At 40.9% G+C, this 25,015-nt stretch overlaps 2 long non-coding RNA genes across 2 annotated transcripts in view; both read right to left on the bottom strand.

The window, feature by feature from the left end:
* The window catches only part of LOC132542440 (uncharacterized), a 220,512-nt gene that overhangs the window by 89,355 nt on the left and 106,142 nt on the right, over positions 1-25,015 (bottom strand). The window lies entirely within an intron of this gene.
* Positions 15,860-18,159, bottom strand: LOC132542569 (uncharacterized). Its single transcript, XR_009553566.1, has 2 exons — positions 18,087-18,159; positions 15,860-16,406 (listed from the first exon to the last, which is right to left on the bottom strand). It is a non-coding gene; the product is annotated as an uncharacterized LOC132542569 (long non-coding RNA).

Genomic DNA, 25,015 nt, shown 5'->3' with positions numbered 1-25,015 from the left:
GAACATGACACTTTGAAGAGCATTCTTCTCCATGGTTGTCAAAAATGCTTGAGATGATGACAACAGTATAAATTACAATGGGTCTGCAGAAGCAATGCAAGGGAAGGATTATGAATTTAGTGAATCAGTCATTGCCTCTGAATCTGCAGGTGCATGCAATCCAATGAGTTGGACTGTATGTAATAAAGGGGAATAAATAAAGCCTAAAATGGTTAAAAGATGAGTTACAGCCCTACCAATTCCATGGGGAAATTTATGCCCAAAGTCTTTAAAGGACAACATACAGAATGAGGGTGAGTTCTTAAGGAATTCAAGTGGTAGTACTCTATGGCTGTGTGTAGTGGAATTTCCCAACCTACCATTTTTTGGACACTTAGGGAATTATAATGATGAGGTATTGCCTTCTGTGAATACTTCCCTGGAGAACTGGCCCTTATGGGAACAGTGGATGAAAATCATGACTCTAGTTGTACATCCTTATCAGATGCATTAGTTTTAACATATACTGGGCCACAACCATGGCAATCCAATGCCCCTAAGAAAGCTAAGTTGTATTGTTCACCACAGGGAGCTACCCACACTTGTTATGTTATACCAGGGTACCATAAAGGCAAGAGAAACCTGTACAGCTTTTAAATTGCTGGCCACAGGGTGTAAATCATGGAACTTACCATGAAAGGAGTCCATGAGATACAACATACAGGACTACCATATTATTTCTATTATATACTACCTTTCAATAAGACAGACTTTGGACACCATATATCACATGTAATACCTCTTAAAGTGGCAGAGTTTGGTTGGACAAATTGCCAGGCTAGCCTGAGGGTGTTTCTTCCCAGGCACATGCTCTCTGGGTTGGAGAGAACTGGGTCAGAACCAACCTAGGCTGCTGCTTACTCAGCAACGAGGGAGAGGAACCAGGAACTTTTTGTTGAGAGGGAATGCAATCTAATTCTGCCATTATTGATCAGAAAATAACTGCCTTTATACCTTCCAGAGTCGAATTGCCAGGCTGGAAAAGGAAATGTGTAGGATAGGGGGTGGAAAGGAAAAAAAAGAGCATGAATGTAGCAAGCTTCCATCTAACCAGTGGGGATTACATCAATACCCTGCAGGAAGGGCAGGTCTCAGACAAAACAATGATTATGTAAATAGACCACAGCTTCAAGCAATGGAGCAGGGGGGAGGTGGCGGCAGAATGCGCAACATCAAATATGGCATATGTCTAACTGGACAGCACTGAAACCCAAACAGGATATGACCAATTTATTCACTCAACCATGGGATGTACTATACTATACACCAATGAATTTCCTGACTTGTAACTTAACCCACAGAGCATGTATAGTGGATGGAGGAGCTCTTAACCATAAGAAAGGAAATGACAGAGAATTTATGTATTTCAAGACTGCTCATTACCCTAGGGGATGGTTAATTCCACCAAAGGGAAACCCAAAGAGCCCCCATGGCGGTACCCAACCTGAAATCACCTGTAACTATGATACTAACACCACATGTCAGGCCAATACAGATTTCCTTTCCTCTTACAGCCTTTACAAAAATATTCCTAGGCGTAACTTACAATACTCCTCCCCGCAATGGATGGGAAGGAAACCTTTACTGTTCCTAGCAGCAGGAGCATTTATGTCTGGAATAATAGTTGGAGGCATATTGAGAGGTGGTATTGCAGCCACCCTAATGCAGCCCCTTAGAGCAGACATAGCCAATTTGGAGAGACTGAATAAGGACTCAGTCAGAGGCATCCATACATTATCTAAAGCATTGGATCCTATGCATATAATTATCAATCCCATGCAGACTGAGATGAAGGCAGTGGAGGAGACTTACCAACAAAAATACAATAGGACACTGTCATTGATAGGGGAGAATCACAATCTAGTGATGTGTCAGATGTACACTTCTACACTCCAGGAGCTAGAAAGACAACTAAATACTTTATTCTCCACTGGAATTGGGAGAATGACTAGAGAATTTCAAACTAGACTGAACCCCGAGGGTGAATCTTGGTGTTTAGATGGAATAGGTAAACCTAGTTTGCTACAAATATTCTTGGATAATACTTATGTAGCCAATCATCACACCCTGCTTGTTCCTCAACCCTGGAGTATTGAATGGGTTATACCTGTGGACCATTTCTTGTGCACAGATCTGAATACTAATAACACATCAATGTATCTACCTGTGGAGGAGTGCCTGCAATTAAGACCAAACTTATTTACACATAAAGGCCTCCCTGAGGTAAAATTGGCAACCACAAATTTAGCAAAAGCACTAGTGCCAAAAATGTTTACAAAATTGGGTGACTGTACCTTTTTAATATGTACAGCTGTGCCCACTCAACTAGTGTGCAATTATTTGAATAAAACCTGTTGGTAAAACATGTAAGCCTGATAGAGCTTAGGGAGAACCAGCCCCATCTTTGGATGGAGGTCTGAGAAGATAACCTCTTGGAAAGTCTGTCTCAACCGAGGTGAGCATAACGGGGGAAACTCAGACTTGGTTCTTTCCTTCTTGACTCTCAGGCCCACAGATACCCCAGTACTTCCCTCATTAACCACAGGCCACATGGCCACAGATTCACTTATTCAAAGTCACCTTCTGATCACAGAAGAACACACCTTATCACACACTTCATCACACACCTCAGACCCCAGACAAGAGACATTCCAAACTATATGGCCTTTTGATATTCATCTTCTCTCTGTCTCACCCTACAGGTTCAACCCCTATGCTTCTCTCAAATACCTTTGGATAATTAAGTTGCTTGTGTCATGGAAAATAACAGTCTTGTATCTCATCAATTCCTGTCATACCAGCCCCCTACCTTAGGGGCATGCTGACTTTTAAGAAACCTGTAATTTCTGACATATTTCAACAATAATTACCTCCATTGCTTTTCTATTTAACTCATGTCCATTTTGCTAATAAACGGACTCTAAGATTCTGGGACTCTAGGACTCAGATTCTAGGCATGCTAAGAGTCCCCTGGTGTCTTTTACTTCGTGTCACCCCTGTCGTGAGGGAGAAAGAACCAGCCCATTACCTTTACCCTGGAGACCACCCTGCCGGAGAGGGAGAGAGATACCGTGAAAAAAAACCTCCTTGGAAGAAGTAAGCATTATTTATACTTTGACAAAGTGGTGTTATATACTGGCCAGTTCTTCAGAAGCCACAGTGCATACATAATACCACCCTGATCACCATTCTACACTATGAAGAGAAGCATTATTTTGATACCACCAAACTATTTGACTTTGAATTAGACTGGGAAAATTACAACCATTTTATTAAAACTGCTAATGAAATATGGGGTATTGTCACAAGGAAAGAGAAACAGTTAACAAGTATACATAAATGAAAAATAGAGAAACAGGAACAGTTGCTCAAGGCAAAGATCCATGATGCACATGAAACTGTGGGAGTATTACAACCCAACACCTTTATACACACATCCACTAGTACAGCTATTAAGAGATGTTCATTTGGGGATATTCTGGCTTGAGCTGTGCTTGATTTTGTGTGTATACATATTTGTGATTGGTGGTATTGGGTGAAAGAGATGTTTTGGATCACCTGTGTAATTGTTATTCTAGCAATGACAGTCAGAGTTTGCATTCCAGTGTGCCACTGTTGCTGTGACTATGTCTATCAGGTCTGGAAGACACGGCATGAACGCCGTGGGACTCCGGGCAGAAGTGTGAACTGGGAACACGGAGTAATCAATTTTGGTTTTTCTATAATTGTTACAAAATGCACTTTGAAGCTTTACTGTTTTGTTTCATATATACAATGTCCAATCTAGACTGTAGAAACATTTTTCCTAAGAAAATTCGTTGCCAATTTTGTACATATAAATACAGTATTATGTTTTAAAAAACTTACTCACAGCCAGGGCCAGAAGATGAAGACCAGTTGGTCACTCTAGCACACCATCTGATAGGGCATGACCCATTAAATCCTAAGAAACATGTACACAGGGACCCTCTACTACAGACAGCAACCTGGGCAACAGGATTGTGAGCCTGTTACACAGATAAAGGATCATATACACAGTATTTCTTATTTTATACATGTTAATTAGGCAACCAGAGGGCACATTCACATTCCTGGAAGGAGACTGGTACTCTAGACACCCCCCACCAGACAAGGCCTATCAGCCCAAAGCTTTAGAACCACACGCAGGTCATATGATCTTAAAACCTTGTATCGAGGAATGTATTCACCAATACATAGCTCAGAGTTATTGGAGGGGACGTAAAATGTTGCACCTTAGGTAAGTGCAGGCACAGTGAGCTGGTATATGGTACGGCCCAGTTTTCTCTCAAGCTCCCTCTAGACCACTGGACCTTTCGAGCCTTCTAGGCCCTCGGGACCAAGGGGATGGAATGTCACAAACCAGAATATTCAAGCATTCAGTTAAGTGACCCTTACATATACCACATGAAGAAAACACGACCCCTTCAACACAAGGGCTGAGACCTCGGATTCCTGAACAAATATGTTGTAACTTATGCCCAAACTTAGAATAGAATAATATTAATGTATAAGGAGTGTGAACCTAGTGCTGTGACTTATGACCAAACTTAGTCTAGAATAATATTAATGTATAAAGCGTGTGAACATAGAGTAATACTAAAGTGTGTACATGAAACAATATGTACTTGAAACAATATGTAAATAAAACAATAAGTGTGTACTTAAGACATATATAAGAAGTGTGAGAATATTAAGTGTGAAAGTATTCCTCTGAGTGTGAAATGTTTAAATAGGCTGGAAATATGAGGATAAGTTGTTTCAGTTTAGAGTGTTTGTTAGAGTTAAAGTGAATATTTCAGTATGAGAATATTATTTTGAGTTTGAAATGTTAAAATGCTTATTTGAGTGATGAAACATTGTTAAAAGTAAAGTGCTAAAATACTCTTCAGTTTTAAGCAACAAAGGAAAGTGAAAGATAAAACTTAGAACCTTGGCCCCCAAGTCCTGCAGCCCTGCATAGATAAGTCCTATGCAAGATAAATGCCCTGAAATGGCCCTGCACAGGCATAAGATAAAAGTCCAGCACAGAGCAAGCTTTATGTGGCCCCCCGTAGTTCTTTGAAATGCCCCTGCAGGCCAGCATAAGATAAAGTCTTGTGCAGGGCAAGCTCAAAGCGGCCCCTGAGTTCTCTGAAATGCCCCTTACACCAGCATAAGATAAAGTCCTGTGCAGGGCAGGCCCTACATCTGTATTGCCTGACCTACATGACAGGAAGACCCCAATTCTCATAGACTGGAAATTAATCCACACCCCAGCCTAGCTCAGGGATAAAAGCCATGGATATTCGGACATGAATGGCAACTTCTGAACTGCCTGCTAGTCTGTAAATTCAGAAGCCCCCATCAGGCATCTCCCATGGCAATCAACACACCAAAGGTCAGGGAGGTGTCTGCAGATTCCCCACCAGACCAAGAAAGGAACCAGCTACTAGGAACAGAACTGGAACAGTTCAGGACCAGACCCAGGACCCATCCAGACCAGAATCAGGACCCATCCTGACCAGAACTCTGCCTGGACCAGCTTTGTTAACCTGAGGACATAATTTGTCCTGACCTTACCTGTGCACCTACCTGTTTTATACTGAGGAGGTATTTGGATACATAATTATAATTATAAGAATTTGATATCAGGATATTAAGATTTCTAAACTGCATTTCAATAACATTTTAATGTTAGAATGTGATGTTAGAGTGTAATGTGGTGTTAGCTCACCATCTAGAGTCAATAAATGAGTACTGCAGTACAATTCTTTAACCCATTTAAGTAATTAATAGTAGGGCATATTTCCGTCTATGCTCACAATTTCTAAAGCTGTGAAGACCTCCCACATTTAGTATTAGTATTAGACAAGAGTAAACTGTCTTAGAAATGTTAGAGGCAGTAACTCTAGAATAGTTATAAGTATAGTTGCTTTTTGAGTTTGAGTTTTAAGAATAGTTTAAATATAGTTGCTTTTTGCCCTCCTGCCCAGTGAGGTGGGAAATTCCTTGCCCTTTTCCCCTCAACAGAACCTAAAAGGCCATCAATTATTTTAACAGACCCTGCATTGAACAGACCTCCTCATGACCTTTGCATAGGAATACTGTCACCAGGTAGTTCAAACAGATGGCCTGATGAATTACAAACAGATGGCTGGGTGGTCCCAACAAAGAGCAAAGGAATGTGGTGACCCCCTCCCACTTAGGCGGGGACCTATTGGTCTGGTGTGATGTTTAGAACTAGCCCATGCTTTATTCTGAATGGATCAGGCTATTGATAAGTTTGAAATGATTGGATATAGGCTAATAAGGTGATGTGTTCCCCCCTCCCTGAGTGGAGTCTGAATTCCTATAAATTGTGTGGTTTGAGCCTTGTTCAGGGTCGAGCTTGGTAGACTAACACCAGTCACCATCTCGGCCCGGATTGCAATTCGTGAATAAACATCTTTTGCTTCCTTGCAGTGGATGGTGGTTTGATTTTGCTCTTTAACAAGAAATATTTCTAATTCTTTGTGCCTGTTTTCAAAGCAGTTTGTAAAATTCATAGAAACTTGCACAGAAGGGTGGGGGTAGATAGCACAATGGTTATGCAAAGAGACTCTCATGCTTGAGGCTCTGAAGTCCCAGGTTCAATCCTTACACCACCATAAGCCAGAGCTGAGCAGTACTCTAGTAAATAAAAGCAAGCAAGCAAGAAATTAGCACAGAAAAGGGCCATGTTCACATGAACACTAAGTCAGGGAATATGACCATAGCTGATGGGGGGCGGGGTGTATGGAAAAATTAATCAAATGGTGTCTTGGGTCTCAGTCCGTCCTCCCATCCCCGTCTGCAGCGGAAGTTTCACAGGCCAAGACAAGGCTGCAGTGTCTCTCTCCTGCTCCCTCCCACCCGTAGATCTTCCTTCCTTTTATTTTTAATATTTTATTTATTGCGCGGCAGGCGGTAGCACAGCAGGTTAAGAGCAGGTGGCGCAAGGTCCCGCGTGAGGATCCCCACCTGCAGGGGAGTCGCATCACAGGCGGGGAAGCAAGTCAGCAGGTGTCTGTCTTTTTCTCCCCACGGCCTTGCCCTCCTCTCTCTATTTCTCTCAGTCCTATCCAACAACAACATTAATGACAACAATAATAATAATGAAAACAAGGGCAATAAAGTGTAAAAAAATGGCCTCCAGGAGCAGTGGATTTGTAATGCAGGCACTGAGCCACACTGATATCCCTGGAGGCAAAAAAAAAAAGCTTATTTATTAATGAGAAAGACAGGAGGAGGAGAAAGAACCAGACAACACTCTGGCACATGTGCTGCTGGGGATCCAACTCAGGACCTCAAAGCCCCATCAATGTGCCGCCTCCTGGACACTCCCTTTGCGTTTCTATCTCTATCCACAAATAAAGCGTTTGGGGAAGTCGCTGCAGCTATTAATCATTTTATCTCTACGAGCACAATTCCGGAACCTTACAAAACGACGACCAAACCTCTCTGATGCCGGGGCCTGGCCCAGACCGGCGCACGGTAGTAAGTCAAACAGCCGTAGAGTCGCTGCACAGGATCCTGCAGCGGGACGTGCTCCAGCAGGCCAGTCCCGACAAGCCGAAGACACGCAGCTGGCGGCCACCTGCAGCCGCACAACCGCGCAGGTGCCACGCGCACTCGGGACCGCAGCCCCGCGCCTGCGCAGACGCACCGGTCCGCGCGCGGCCAAGGCCACAGGCCGCCGCGCTCAGCGCCGTTCCCGCCGCTGGTCCGCGCCCCCGGTCGCCCACCAGAGCCCGCCCGGAGCCTGCCCAAGACACCCTGCGCCCGCCCCAGCGGCTCACGCTGCGCCCCCAAGGGCCCCGAAACTCCCTGCAGCTCCGCGTGCCCCAAAACGGGGCGAGGGGAAGCGGGACCCAGACCAGCAGGGAGGCGGCGCAGAATGGCCAGAGGCGAGGCTGGGGCACCTCCCCGACACAGGCAGAGCCCCAGGTCTTTAAGGCCGGTCACGCCGAGCCCTCGCCCGGCTCCCTCCGCCACCCGAGACTAACCAGCTGCGACTAGCCTGAGACAGCCATGCAACCGACGCTGCATGGCCGGACTGGCAGCTACAGCAACGCCAATCTGCAGCCCAGCCGCGTGTGCAGGACCCCGCTGGCGCCGCTTGGCCTGACGGGCGCTGTAGTCCGCCTCCTCGCCTTTAGCCGCGGGAGAAGAGCCAATGGGAACCACAAGTCCCAGCAGCCTGTGCGGCTGGCCTAAGCTGACGCTCCGGAAACAGAGATGCCTCTGCCCTGGAGCTCAGTACTGCCTCTCTAGCCTGGTGGTTCAGGGTTGGCTTCCTGTGGTTTTTAAGGAGCCGGAAGCTCTAAATAATAAATTAGTGAGCTGTTCTGCCTAGATGGTGAAATGAGAACATCTAAGCTGTTTGCTTTTTTATTTATTTGATTTGTATTTATTTTGAATGGAGAAAGTGAGAGTGGGGGCCCAGTGATGGCGCAACTGGTTGAGAGCCCATGTTATAGGCACGAGACTTGAATTATTTTCATTTATTTATTGAACAGAGACTGCCAGAAATCAAGAGGGATGGGGAGATAGGGAGAGAGACAGAGAGACACCTGCAGCCCTACTTCTCCACTTGGAAAGCTTTCTCCCTGCAGGTGGGGCCCTGGTGCTCGAACCTGGGTCCTTGTGCTGTGACGTGTGCGCTCAGCTAGGTGCACCACCACCCAGACACGCTTTTTTTTTTTTTCTTACCAGAGTGTGAGAAAATGTAATTCCCCAAATTTGGATTAGTTCATTGAAGTAGAGAAGATGTCTTAGAAATCAGATAAGATGAAACCACACTAGTGCACTAATTGCTTCAGCTCCGAACCTGGTGGATAGGAATGTTTGCCTGTAAACTGTGCACCCTGTGGCCCTGCTCTCTCAACTCTATGTTAACTTGTCCATTTGACTTCTGCAAACACTGCTGGCTTCTTCCCTGGAAGATAAGAAAGGAATGTTCTCCTTGAAACTTTTACCCCAAAGATAAATTAGCAAGGACATGCAGACACCCCTCAGTCACACAGACCCCCCTTCACTTTTCCCTTTAAAAGAGGGTGAATTTCAAGCCTGTTTGTCTCAGAGCAAATGGACCAGATTTGGTACTGGCCTGGATCACTCAGCTGAGGTTTGTCTTTGTCTTTTGGTGATATCTCTTTGTAAGTATGTGGAGTGGCCGTATTTTCACTCTTTCAAACTTAAGAATTCCTTATACTTCACCTATATACAGGAGTCCTCTCAGTCTGTGTGTTAGTTGGTTGTTTGTCTTACTTTGTAATGGGTATGGTCAGAAACAAAACTTAACAAGAGCACTGCTCAGCTCTGATGATGATGGAGCAAAGATTAAACCTGAGATTTGGAGTTTCTTTGCATAAATAACCATTATGGTCTCTTCCCTGCCCATTGTATTCATTTATATATTTCTTTGTTTTACTAGAACACTGCTCAACTTTGGCTTCTGGTGGTACAGGGGATTGAACATGGCACTTTGTAGACTCAGGCATGAGAGTCTCTTTGCATAACCATTATGCTATCTAACCCCCCTCCACCCCCACTAGTAGCTATCTTGTTAAATGCATGGAAGTAACACACTTGTTAAAGAAAAAATTTTAAGCCAGAGACATCATGGTTTGAAGGTCAATAACTGGCACCATTGGAAGTGAAAGCCAGTAAGTGCTCCTATGAGAAAAAGAAAGCAATAGAATAAAGTGTCATGAAGGGACCAGCAGAGGAGCAGAAATGTTTTTTTTTCTTTTTAAAAAATTATTATTATTAACTTTACTTCTTGGCTAGAGCCCGCCATAGAGAGGGAAAGGGTGAGAGACAAGGAGAGAGACACCTGTAACACAGCTTCATTACTTGAAAGTTTTACCCATGCAGGTGGGGACCCGGGGCTAGAACCTGAGTCCTTGCGCCAGAAATGTCTTGATGCCAGTCATCTATGCTGACCCTGCCCACCCAACCCTGGGGCAGCTCCACACCTTCTGGGTGGAGTCTACTGGCCCACAATATCTGGAGGTGTGTCAATGGCTGCTCACTGTGGAGAGCCGCTGGTCTGTCCCCAGAATCAGCAGAAGCACTTCTCCAGGACTTCCATCTCTAACAGGCTCTGAAGAGAACCTGTGAGCTGCTCTGCACTGGCAGCCTCAGGTAAGCAGGGCCCTCTGACAATAATGTGGGCTTGGGTAGGGAAGAGGTTGTCTAAACCCAACAAAGGGTTTTAATGTAGATTTTTTTTCCGCCCATGCTGTTGATTGCTAAATATAAAAGTCTGATTATGACGCCGAATAAATATGTCTTTAAAGAAACAAAACACTGTGCTAGTAAATATAAATAAATATGAACACTGGACACAGAGCTGGCTCACACAAGAGAGCATTTTCTGTACTGTATATGAGATTTCAGGTCTGAGCACCCCACGGGAGCAGCACAGGGAGGCAAAGTTCCACTTGGGGTGGAGCAGTGTAGTGGAATCCCTCCTCTCTCAACCTCACAGAAACATAAAACCATGAGAAAGTCAACACATGAGTCCTGGGATCAGGCAAGCTCCGATTTTCTGGAGAGCAGCTCCCCCTGAAACCTTAAAAATTTGTATTTATAAAAAAAGAAACACTGAAAAAAAACATAGGAAAAACAACTCCACACAATTTTCACCCCCAGAACTCTGTATCCCATGCCCTCCCTTGACAACTTTGCTAGTCTTTATCCTTCTGGTTGTATGGACCCCGGGACCTGAACACATGTAGCCAAAGGTTGGGAACTAATCCTATGGACTCATGGCCCCTACCATCATGACTAACCAACCTTTGGAGGGTGGCAGGAGATGCCCAAGGTTCCCCAGCCTCGCTCCCAGGTCAGGGGCATAGGCTAACAGAGCTGCGTGGTAGAGACTTCGAGAAGGTCTTGGCTAAGCCAGCCTGGACAGCTTCTGGGCACAGCCTGCTCCTACAGACATGCCAGGAACTGATAGATGGAGCTCAGCCCTGGAGCCTGGATGAGAAGATGCCGCTTATCCTTGGGGAGCTGCCTATCCTGCACTGGAGCAGAGAATGACAGTCTGTGAAATGCATCAGCAGAAGAGAGCCTTGTCCATTTATTGCAGAGTGTGAGGAACACCAATCCCACCACCTGTTACTTTTGTTTTCGCACAGGGGAGGACTGGAATTGAGGGTACAGGGAAGGGAGCAGCAGAATACACAAGACCACTGAGCTCATGGGCAGAATGTAAACAACCACAGGATAGTCTGTGCAGACTAATGAACCCCTTATACAGAGAACTTTCTCTGCCCAAGACTTAACAGAAAATTCTGTTAAAGCAAAGAGCACTGCTCCTGTGTCAGACAACACCTATCCAGAAATAGCAAGTTCTTTCCCTTTAATCCTCTAGATTTTGAGAGCTTTTCACCTGCTTCAAGTACATCAGATTGCATATTTGCCCTTGAGTGGTGTGCCCCTCATGATTCTTGAAGAGCACAAGGAACTTGACAAGCTGTTGAACCTGGATCCCCCTTTCCCTGTGAAGATGCCCACCCCACTGTGGGAATCTGATATGTTCCAGTCTCCTTCAATCATTCTGTCAGCCCTGGATGACAAAATGCCTATTTGATGTGACTTGTTGGGGCTGGGAGTATGGATCATCCTGGCAATGTCCACGTTCAGCAGGGAAGCAATTCCAGAAGCCACGTCTTCCACCTTCTGCACCCCATAATGGCTATAGGTCCATACTCCCACAGAGGGATAAAGAATAGGAAAGCTGTCAGGGGGAGGTGATGAGACACGGAGTTCTGGTGGTGGGAACTGTGTGGAGTTATCTGAATACTATGGTTTTTGTGTTTTTTAGTTTTTTTAAATATTTATTTATTCCCTTTTGTTGCCCTCGTTTTTTTTTAATTGTTGTAGTTATTATTGATGTCATTGTTGTTGGATAGGACAGAGAGAAATGAAGAGGGGAGGGGAAGACAGAGAAGAGGAGAGAAAGACACCTGCTGACCTGCTTCACCGCCTGTGAAGCGACTCCCCTGCAGGTGGGGAGCCAGGGGCTCAAACCAGGATCCTTTCGTCGGTCCTTGCATTTGGCGCCACCTGGTTTTTGTGTTTCCTTTTATAAAAAGAATTTATTTATTCCTTTTTGTTGCCCTTGTTGTTTTATTGTTGTTGCGTAGGACAGGAGAGAAATGGAGAGGACAGTAAGCCAGAAAGGGGGAGAGAATGATAGACACCTGCAGACCACCTTCACTACTGTGAAGTGACGTCCCTGCAGGTGGGGAGTCGGGGCTCACACCCAGATCCTTATGCTGGTCCTTGCATTTGCACCACATATGCTTAAACCGCTGCATGACCACCAGACTCCTTAGTGTTTCTTTTATATAAAAAATTTAAATTCAAGGCACAGAAGGTGGGATAGTAGATAGGTTTTGGATAAAACCACTTCCAGGACCACTCAGTAGCTTTTTCACCAGCTGGTGTTTCTCTCTCTTCTACAGCATGACAATCTCACATTGTTGGTTTTAACTTCCCTTATAAACAGTGATTTTGAGAATATTTTCAGATGTCTACTGTCCCTATTGATCTACTGAGAATATTCTGGCCATATATTCCATCTATTTATGAAGAGCTGTCTTATATTTTCAAAAAAATAGTTTGTTAATTTTATTTTTGAGAGATGCAGAGATAAACACCATAGCAATACCCAGCTCTGGCTTATGGTGCTTTGGGGAGTTGAACCTGGGACTTTAGTCTCAGGCATGACACTCTCTTTGCATAAACATTGTGCATCTACCCTTCCCCAATTGATTGTTTAATTATTTAAATTTATTTATTTTCTCTTTTGTTGCCCTTGTATTTTTATTGTTGTTGTTATTATTGTTGTTATATTGATGTCGTCAATTTTGGATAGGACAGAGAGATATGGAGGAGGGGAAGACAGAGAGAAAGACAGACAACTGCAGACCTGCTTCACTGCCTGTGAAGTGACATCCCTGCAGATGGGGAGCCAAGGGCTCGAACTGGGATCCTTACTCCAGTCCTTGTGCTGTTTAATTTTTTTCATTGATGGAAATTCTTTATGTATATTTCTTCAATACTCTCTGATGTAGGGCAAAACTTTTTCTCACAGTCTGTGGGAAGTATCTGTTATGGTAGACCTCCTTTGCTTTTTAAACTTTTCAATTTGATGTAACTGCATTCATTTATTTCTGCCTTTGGTTCTGTGCAATTAAGTTTGTAGTGATGAACACGTTGACAAACTTATATGGAGGAGAGTTCTGCCTATATTTTTACCTAAATATTTGATGATTTTTAGGCTATCAAATAACTTATCACTCTGGAACAAAATTTTAAGTCTTTATTTTCTTCAATAAGATAAGAGAAAAATCAACAGAGAGGGGGAAAGGGGGCAAGACATCTGCAGCACTGTTTCACAACTTGATAATCAAAATTAGATAACATGAATTAGGACATAGGTAAAAGCCCACAGTGTCCACATGCAGGGCAAAACCTTTCACAGGCTGGGAGGCAGTGATGAAAGTATCTGTCTTTCCCTTACTACAACCTCCCAGTCAATTTCTCTCTGGCTTACCAAATAAAATAAAAGTATTTTAAATACAAAGAATAAAAAGAGAAATTTAGAGAGAATATGTACTTTTCAACTAGACATACAATTTCTGGGAAAAAAAAGATTCACATATTGTAGCATCCATTATTGTTCCACTGTTTAACATTCACTGATCTCTCCAGTACAAGTTCCTTACTAGGTCTGTAATGTGATTCTACAATGTCTACACTGATAAGAATTGTTTTTTCTAATGCCAGTGACTTTATATGTGCAAAAATGTCTTATCGATTTGAATACATCTAAGCATTGTTGACATCTAAATTTTCAGTATCATTTGGATTCTTCATATATTAGGACTTACGATAAAGAGTCAAAGTACTTGCTCATATTCTGTATATTTATAAACTATTCAGAGGTATGGGTTCACATGGCCCTGTGATCCCTACAATTATTTAGATATATTTCCTTATATATTAACACAAGATGGAGATATGGAGAGATACAGAGATAATAAAAATAGAACATATCTCTAGCCCCTGTAGTGCAGAGGCTCACACCTGAGAGCTATTATTATACTGAACCACAAGCCTCGGCATCATGTCTCAGGTTGCATCCCTCTAGTACATTTTATGCTTGAAAGATTTGATTTCCACTGTGAATATTTTCATGTGCTTGAAAATTAGTGGAACATCTGATAGCTTGATGACTTTCTTGGGGTTTTGTTTCACTGTGAATTCTTTCAAGTCTACTAAGAGGACCAGAATAACACAATGTTTCCAACACTGCTTACATTTATCAAATTTCTCTCCATTCTGAGTTATCTAATGTTGACAAAGATGACTGGCCTGTATCAATGTTTTGCTGTTTACTTTCACTGGGTTTATCTGCACTGTGAGATCTATCACGTCTCAAAAGTACATTGACTTAGATGAATGTTTGACTGAATTGTTCACATTCATGAGGTTTCTTTCCACTGTGAATTCATCCATGTCTCTGAAGACTACTGGAATAACTGAATGTTTTACTACATAGTTTACATTCATAGGGCTTCTCTCTATTGTGCGTTCTTTCATGTGTCTGAATACTACTGAAACAACTGAATGTTTTACTACACTGTTTACAACCATAAGGCTTCTCTCCACTGTGAATTCTTTCATGCTTCTCAAGACCATTGGAACAACTGAATATTTTACTACATAGTTTACATTCATAGGGTTTCTCTCCACTGTGCTTCCTTTCATATGTACAAAGATTACCAGAAGAACTGAATGTTTTACTACATAATTTACATTCATAGGGTTTCTCTCCACTATGAATTCTTTCATGTGCCCGAAGAATACTGGGTAGCCTGAATGTTTTACTACACAGTTTACATTCATAGGGCTTCTCTTCACTGTGAATTCTTTTATGTGTCTGAAGACTACTGGATAGCCTGAACGTTTTACTACACAGTTTATATTCATAGGGTTTCGCTCCACTGTGCTCCTTTCATGTGTCCAAAGATTACCAGAAGAACTGAATGTTTTACTACATAATTTACATTCATAGGGTTTCTTTCCACTGTGAATTCTTGCATGTTTCTGAAGATGACTGGAAGTACAGAAAGTTTTACTACATAGTTTACATTCATAGGATTTCTGTCCACTGTGAGTTCATTCATGTGTCCGAAGACTACTGGAATAACAAAACGTTTTACTACATAGTTTACATTCATAGGGTTTCTCTCCACTGTCAGTTCTTTTTTTATATTTATTCCCTTTTGTTGTCCTTGTTGTTTTATTGTTGTAGTTATTATTGTTGCTGTCATTGTTGGATAGGACAGAGAGAAATGGAGAGAGGAGTGGAAGACCGAGAGGAGGAGAGAAAGATAGACACCTGCAGATCTGCTTCACCGCCTGTGAAGGGACTCCCCTGCAGGTGGGGAGCCGGGGTTCGAAACCGGGATCCTTATGCCGGTCTTTGTGCTTTGCGCCACTGTGAGTTCTTTCATGTATCTGAAGACTACTGAAACAACTGAATGTATTACTACATCATTTACATTCATAGGGTTTGTCTCTACTGTGAATACTTTCATGTTGTTGAAGATGAATAGAATAAGTGAATAATTTGTTGTATACTTCATATACTTGAGATTTTCTACCATTCTGACTATCTTTCCCCTCAGAGATTTTCACTGCTGGATTACTGTAAAATAGTGAACAATTAATTAGTAACATTTCAATGAATACAACTGATTCTATTACCAGGATGCAGGACATTATTTTACTCAATAAGCCACAAAATCAGACATTAACAATAGATTTCAATAAAAATGTATAATGAAAAAAATCACAAATATTCAAAATTATAGAAAGATGTCCAGGGAGTCGGGCGGTAGTGCGACAGGTTAAGCATGCACAGCGCAAAGAGCAAGAACCGGTTAGGATCTCAGTTCAAGCCCCTGGCTTTCTCCACCTGCAGGGGAATCACGTCACAGGCAGTGAAGCAGGTCTGAAGGTATTTATCTTCCTCTCTATCTCCCTGTCTCTCTCAATTTCTCTGTCTCTACCCAGTAACAAATAAAAAATTTCTTTAAACCTCAAATTAAAAGTAAAGTTAAAAAAGTGGTAAAAAGGGGCTGGGATTGGGAATCAGGAGGTAGCACAGCAGGTTAAGCACACATGGCATGAAGTGTAAGGACAGGTTGAAGGATAGCAGTTGAGCCCCTGGCTCCCCACCTGCAGGGGAGTCGCTTCATAGGTGGTAAAGCTGGTCGTCAGGTGCCTATCTTTCTCTTCCCCCTCTCCATTTTTCTGTCCTGTCCAAAATCAAATTACAGCAATAATGACAATAAAACAACAAGGGCAGCAAAAGGGAATAAATAAATATTTAAGTGCACATGCTACAATGAGCAAGGAACTGGTTCGAGTCCCTGGTCCCCACCAGCAGGGGGAAAGCTTTGAAAGTGGTGAAGAAGGACTGCAGATATCTCTCTCTTTCACTCTACCTTCATTTACATTTCTGGCTGTCTCTATCCAATAAATAAATGAGAGAAAAACTGGTAAAAGAGTAAATACTTTCATATAAATATATTATGCCAAAATTAATGATATCTTTACAGCTATTTTGCATGTATTAATTGAACCACAATTTGTTAATAGCAAGTTTTGGCTTTGTGTTGAAATTTTCACTGAAAATATTGATCTTTTCTGAATTATATATATAGATATTATATATAATTTCTAATTATCATAAAAGTATAGATATTCATACAGTAGAGATTTAAATATTTTATTTATTTATGAGAGAGGAGAGAGAGAAAGAACCAGACATCACTCTAGTATATGTGTTGTCAGGCTGAATTCAGGACCTCATGCTTGAGAACCCATTGATTTATCCACTGCACTACCTCCTGGACCACACATTAGAAATTTTTTTTAAATTTTATTTATTTTACCTTTTGTTGCCTTTGTTGTTTTTATTGTTGTAGTTATTATTGTTGTCGTCATTGTTAGATAGGACAGAGAAATGGAGAGAGGAGATGAAGACAGAAAGGGGGAGAGAAAGACACCTGTAGACCTGCTTCTCCAGCTGTGAAGCAACTCCCTTGCAGGTGGGGATCTGGGGGCTCGAACCGGGATCTTTATGCTGGTCCTTGTGCTTTACACGACCTGCACTTAACCCATTGCGCTACCACGCAACCCCTAAGATATTTGTAGTGTTTCCAAGTGTACTATTTTATAAATACTAAGTATCTTTACCTCCTTTTTAAGACTTCCATTTTCTTGTTACATGTGAGAAAGATTTCCCTATAAAGAGGAGAAAAGACAGATAATGTAGAACATCATTATGGTACTTTTGTTGCCAGTGACTCAGATAGGAACTTCAATCATGTAAGTCACATACAGCATATTTCAGTCACTTGCCCAAATATTCTATAACCTAGTCATGAAGTATCTTTGATGAGTTTAGTTAAAAATTAATCTATTTGTTGCAGTGTTTATAAGTTTTATGTTCTTATTATAGATATTATTTTCTTAATTTGTATTAAAAGAGCTGCTATGTAATTATTAAGTTAGCAGAGAGCAAACAATTAAGAACCCATAAGGTGGGAGTCAGGCAGTAGCCCAGCAGGTTAAGCAAAGGTGCCACAAAGCACAAGGATTAGCCTAACTTTCAGGGTTTGAGCTTCCGGGTTCCCATATGCAGGGAAGTCTCTTTATAAGCAGTGAAGCAAGTCTGCAGGTGTTTAGCTTTCTCTCCTCATCCTCTCTCCATTTCTCTCTGTCCTATTCAACAATGGCAACATCAATAACTACAACAATAAAACAGGCAACAAAAGGGAAGAAATAAATGAATAAAAAAAATAATAATAAACCATAAGTCAGGGAAACCCTGCAGGCACCAGATCTCTGTAAATTACACAGAATCAAAATATTTGAAAACACAGTAGCTTTCTGGGTGGTACATCACATTTCATTGTAAATTTAACTCTCACCTTTGTTTACTCCCATGCAACTTAGGCTTCTCTTTGGTGGAATGTTCTTGTACTTTTTCTAAAATTACAAAATATATAAACTATTAGAAATTATACAAATAGTGGTCTGGCAGGTGGCACAGTAGCTAAGGCACTAGACTCTCAAGAATGAAGTCCTGAGTTTGATCTCCGGCAGCACATGTACCAGAGTGAGGTCTGGATGTTTCTCTCATCCTGTCTTCCACAAGAACAAATAAGTAATTAAATAAAAGAAGGAAATCATACAAATAGATCAAATTTATTATTTTTTGTGACCAGAGCACTGCTCAGCTCTAGTTTATGATGTTGCAGGGGACTGAACCTGGGACTTGAGATAGATCCTTAGGAATGAGACTGTTTGTATGACCATTATGCTATCTACCACCACCATGAATTTTTTATTAAGAATTTATTTCTTGGGGAGTCAGGCAGTAGCACAGCAGGTTAAGTGCATGTGGTGCAAAGTGCAAGGACCAGCCTAAGGATCCCAGATCAAGTCCCCGGCTCACCACCTGCAGTGAGTGGAGTGGCTTCACAAGTGGTGAAGCAGGTCTGCAGGTGTCTATCTTTCTCTCCCCCTATCTGTCTTCCCCTCCTCTCTCCATTTCCCTCTGTCCTATCCAATAACAATGACATCAATAACGACATCAATAATAAGTACAACAATAAAAAACAAAGGCAACAAAAAGTAAAATAATTAGATATAAGCCATTACTTTTATCTGCAAAAATTAAAACATTTTCAACAGTTCTATGTCACTAATCAACATAAGAATAGTCATCCCATATTCAATGCTGGGTAGAGAGAAAAAGAGGGTCAAGTGGTGGCACACTTGCTAAGTGTTCATTTTATAGTGTGCTAATACCCAGTTCAAGCCTCCTGTCCCCATCTACAGGAGGAAAGCTTCATGAATTGTGAAGGAGGGTTACAAGTTTCTGTGTCTCCCTTGCTATCTCCCCTGCCCCATCCATTTCTCTCAATCTCAGTCCTTTATTAAATAAACAAACAAACATTTAAAAAATCTACTATAAAAAGATAGAAAATCCCTTCAAGCTCCATCCAAGATGAATCAGAGAAGGTGGGTTCAGTGGTTTTATTAGCTACATAGTATTCATTTGTGTATATATACCACAGTTTTCTCAGCCACTCATCTGTTGTTGAGCACCTGGGTTGCTTCCAGGTTTTAGCTAATACAAATTGTGCTGCTATGAACATAGGTGTATACATATCTTTTTGGTTGGGTGTTATGGTGTCCTTGGGGTATATCCCCAGGAGATGAACTACAAGGTCATATGGAAAGTCCATGTCTAGCTTTGTGAGAGTTCTCCAGACAGAACAATGATTATATAAATAGACTACAGCCTCAAGCAGTGTAACAGAAGGGGTCTTAGAAGCAGAATTTAGAAGCATACAAACAAGCCATCACTCTGGTACATGTGCTACTGGGGTTCAAACTAAGGACCTCATGCTTCAGAGTCTAGTGCCTTAGGCACTGCGTCACCTCCCAGACCAGTTTTAAAATTATTTTTTATAGTGGTCCAGGAGGTGGCGCAGCGGATAAAGCATTGGATTCTCCACATGAGGTCCTGAGTTCAATCCCTGGAAGCACATGTACCAGAATGATATCTGGTTCTTTCTCTCTCTCTCTCTCTTCCAATCTTTCTCATTAATAAATAAATAAATAAAATATTTTTATAAATTTTTTATTGTCTTTGTTTATTGGAGACAGAAATAGAGAAGGAAGGAGTTAAAAGAAAGGGAGAGAGACAGAAAGTCACCTGCAGCTCTGCTAAGCCACTTGTGAAGTTCTCCCCTTGCAGGTGGGGACCAGGGGCTCGAACCTGGATCCTTGCACACTGATGAATACGGGATGATCTCACTCTCAGGCAGAAGTTGAAAAACAAGATCAGAAAAGAAAACACAAGTAGAACCTGCATATTGCACCAAAGTAAAATACTCTGGGGTGGGTGGGTGGGGAGAATACAGGTGCATGAAGGATGATAAATGACATAGTGGGGGTTGTATTGTTAAATGGGAAACTGGGGAATGTTATGTATGTACAAACTATTGTATTTACTGTTGAATGTAAAACATTAATTCCCCATTAAAGAAAAAAATTTTAAATAAAAGGGCTGGGCAGTTGTGTGCCTTCCTGAAAACACATGCTACAAGCTAAGAAGAGGGTTCAAAGCACCCATCCCCACCTGCAGGAAGAAAGCTTTGCAAATGGTGAAGTAGGAATGCAGAAGTCGTTGTCTCTCCCCTTTCTACCTCCCCATTCCTATTGATTTCTGGGTGTCTCTATCCAATACATAAGTAAATAAATAAAAATAAAAACCCATAATACCTATATCATTTCATATAAAGATATTATGCCAAATATAATGATATCATTACAGGAGTTTTTCATGCATTAATTGAACTTCTATTTGTTAGTAACAACTTTTGGCTTTGTGTTGAAATATTTTTCACTAAAAATACTGATCTTTTCTGGAAGGGCTACCTCTAAGTATCATAAAAATATAGATATTTGCAAAGATCCCAGTTTGAGCCTCCAGCACCCAACCTGAAGGGGGGGGTTGCTTCACAGGTGGTGAAGCAGGTCTGCAGGTAACTATCTTTCTCTCCCCCTCTGTCTTCCCCTCCTCTCTCCATTTCTCTCTGTCCTATCTAACAATGACTACATCAATAAAATTAACAACAAAAAATAACTACAACAACAATGAAAAGCAAGGACATCAAAAGAGGATAAATAAAAAATATTAAAATATATAGATATAGATATAGATAGTCATACATTGAAGATATTCTTATTGCTTCCAAGTGTACTATTTTATAAATACTTAGCAACTTTGCTCCCTTTTAAAAATTTCCATTTACTTTTTACATGTCAGAAAGATTTTCCTATAAAGTGGAGAAAAGACAGATAATGTAGAACACCATTATGGTCCTCAGTGACTCAGATGGGAACTTCAGTCATGTACATCACATACATCACATTGGAGTCACTTGTCCAACTGTTCTATAACCTAGTCATGAAGTATTTTTGATTTGCTTATTTAAAAAATTGATCTATTTGTGGCAGTGACTATAACTTTCATTTTCTGAATGAACTGTATTAAAAGGGGCCATATGCAATTGCTAAGTCAGTAGAGAGCACACCATTAAGAACCCATGAATCTCTTTATACAGGGAAACCATGCAGGCACCTGATCTCAGTAAATTACAGAGACAAAACTTTTGAAAACACACTAGCTTCTTAGGTGGTACATCACACTTTATTGTAAATGTAACTCTCACCTTTGTTTACTGCCATGCAAGATATGCAGCCCTTTGGTAGAATGTTCTTGTATCTTTTCTAAAATTACAAAATATAAGAAGTATTAGAAATTATACAAATAGATTGAATTCTTGATCCCTCATGAGTCACAATAAAACCTTGCTCACTGAACAGTATAGCCATTTCTACACTGGTGAACAAAAAATGATTTCTCTTCTAGTTGAAAAATTAAGATGATTAGTTACCTACTGAAAGAAAGTTCCTCAAATTTTCACACATCACGTCTGTGTAGAGTTTCTTCTCTGAAGAATTTAACAGTGCCCACTCTCTTGAGTGAATATCACAGTTACATCTTCATAGGTCACTGAGCCCTAAAATATGTGCAATGTGATCATGTGAGAAAATGCGAACAATAGCAGATTAGCCATTCAGTCTCTACTTTAGGAAGCCTGTGAATGATTGTCTCATCTGCAAACATGTCTTTGGTGACTTGAAAATCAAATACCTCTTAATCACGCTCTAGAAGGTTGTACATTCATTAGAACACTGGACTCTCCTTCAAGAGACCCTGAGAACAGAGATAACCCTATTCTCACTATTCCCCCTCTATAGATTTGTAATTAGTAAATGATAAAACCTTAGTGGCTGTGTGGGAGTACAACTCATAGGGTGCTCACGCTACCTATATAAAAGGACCAAGATTCAATATCCTAGTTCTCACATGCACAGAGGTGAGGCACTCTTCACAAGTGCTGAGCAGTTGTGGATATTGTCTTCCTTATTTATAATGTAAAGTTTATATAGGTAAAGAGAATTTGATAGGGAGAGTGAAGTAGAGGGTAACTAGAATTGAACCTATAGCCCCTGGGGACTTAGAGCTCAAAGTCTGGTGTGTTTTCGTAGTACCTGCAGTTCTTCTCATTAAAAGAAAATAAACATTAATTTCATTTATCATACATGAATAATAATTTCACCTGATACACACAGAGATACAGATATCTCTACTTCAATAGCCTTATTAAATTCTCTTCACTGATATAAAACACAAAAATATAAATAAGAAAAAAATGGCCACTGGGTGTAATAAATTTTTTAAATATTTTACTTATTTATGAGAAAGATAGGAGAGAGAAAGAACCAGACATCACTCTGGCACATGTGCTGCCATGGATTGAAATCGGGACCTCATGCTTAAGACTCCAAAGCTTTATCCAAAGCCACCTCCAGGACCACAGGTGTGACAAATTTATAATGAAGCCACAGTGATTAAAAAAAAAAAGATGGGATAAAAAAACACATGATGACTATAAGTTTGTTAGAAATGAAGCATCTCTAGCCACACATGGCTCTTTATAAAATTAATATTATTATGGAAGCATGGAAATTATACTTTTAGAGTGATCATACCACATTAAGGCTCTCTGTAGTGTCACTGTCCAAAAAAAAAAGTAAAAATCGCAAGAATGTTAAACAAATAAATAAGAATTATCAGGTGCAGGGCACTGTTGCACCTACTTAAGTACATATCACCATGACACAGGACCTAGGATTGAGAACTACTTCCCACCTGAGAGGGGGACACTTCAGGAATAGTGATACAAGCCTGGAAATGTCTCTCTCTACCCCTGTTCTGCTCTTCATTTATTTTTTTATACTTTTTTTTTATTCCCTTTGTTGCTCTTGTTGTTTTATTGTTGTAGTTATTACTGTTGTTGTCATTGTTGGATAGGACAGAGAAATGGAGAGAGGAGGGGAAGACAGAGAGGAGGAGAGAAACATAGACACCTGCAGACCTGCTTCACCGCCTGTGAAGCGACTCCCCTGCAGGTAGGGAGCCAGGGCTCGAACCGGGATCCTTATGCCGGTCCTTTTGCTCTGTGCCACCTGTGCTTAACCCGCTGCGCTACAGCCCGACTCCCCCACTCTTCATTTCTATATGTCCTTTCAAATAAAATGGAAAGAAAAAATACATTTCTTGAGCAAAAGTTCTGACACTGAGCTGTATTTATTTATTTTCCATTTTATTGCCCTTGTTGTTTTTATTGTTGCTGTTGTTATCAATCTTGCCATTGTTGAATAGTACGGACAGAAATGGATGTTTGAGGCTTGCTTCCCTCCTGTGTCAGGGACACTTCATAAGCAGTGAACAGGCCTGCACATGGCTCTTTCTTGACCTCTGTTCCACTCTCCACTTCTTGCTATCCTATCAAATAAAATGGAAAGAAAATATGGCTTCCTTGAGTATTGGGTTCATGCTCTGACTCTAAGCTCAAGAAATAACATGGTGGCAGAAAAAAATAAGAGGGCAAAAGAAAACTGTTTTGCACCACATGCACATAACCTGCAGTGCTACTGCCTGACTCCCATACATTTGCAACAAAATTTTTTCAAGAAATAATCTTCAAAACTATAAATTGCTGTGAAATAAAGATATAAGGCAAACAAAAATGTTGATTACTGGTGGATTATTAATGATTTTCTAAACTAAATGACCATTTTGAAAGTGGCATATAAATGCTATGCAGTCTCCATCAAAATCCCTAAGAACATGTTTAGAGCAAGACAATGATGCTGAGAAGTAAATAGGTGAAGTCTCTATAAAAAATGATGTTGGGGACAATGAGTCAGTCACCACATGCATATAAAAAGCAAACAACACCATCACATGACACGACGGGTCAACTCAAAATACATAAGCACTTGGATGTTAGACTAGTCTCCAAAAAATCTACAGAAGTCATCCTCAGTACAGTACATAATATTTGAATGGGAAATGTCTTCAGAGACCTGAGCTCAATATCAGAGATAAATAAATAAATGGATAAGTGAACCACTGAGACTACAACAAACTGAAAATATTTGGTATAATGACAAGACCTATCACCAAGTCAAAGAGATGCAGTAATAAAAATAAGAAAACATATTTACATGCTATATCAAAGGGCTAATCAGCAATATATGTTCTCACACAACTCAGTAGAGTAACATAAATAACCACAGTAAATGTGCAGAAAGAAATATACAAATAGTTGTCTCTTTAACAAAGAAGATGTTTAGTCACAGGACAATTAAAAATCGCTCATGGGAGTCAGGCAGTAGCGCAGTGTTTAAGCGCAGGTGATGCAAAGGGCAAGGACCGACATATGGATACATTAGAATATTAATGTATAAGGAGTCTGAACCTAGTGCTGTGATTTATGCCCAAACTTAGACTAGAATAATATTAGTCTATAAGGTATATGAACTTAGAATACTAAAGTGTGTACGTGAAACAATATGTACTTGAAATAATAATATGTACATGAAACAATAAGTGTGTACTTAAGACATATAAGAAGTGTGAGAATATTAAGTGTGAAAGTATTCCTCTGATTGTGAAATCTTTAAATAGGCTGGAAATATGAGGATAAGTTGTTTCAATTTAGAGTGTTAGAGTTAAAGTGAATATTCCTGTGTGAGAATATTATTTTGAGTTTGAAATGTTAAAATGCTTATTTGAGTGATGTAACACTATTAAAATTAAGTGCTAAAATACTCTTGAGTTTTAAGTGACAAAGGAAAGTGAACGATAAAACTTGGAACCTTGGTCCCCAAGTCCTGCAGGCCTGCATAGATAAGTCCTATGCAGGAT

Source organism: Erinaceus europaeus, chromosome 13 (genome assembly GCF_950295315.1).
Source record: "Erinaceus europaeus chromosome 13, mEriEur2.1, whole genome shotgun sequence".
NCBI lineage: Eukaryota > Metazoa > Chordata > Mammalia > Eulipotyphla > Erinaceidae > Erinaceus > Erinaceus europaeus.
This window is presented reverse-complemented; position numbering and strand designations above follow the sequence as displayed.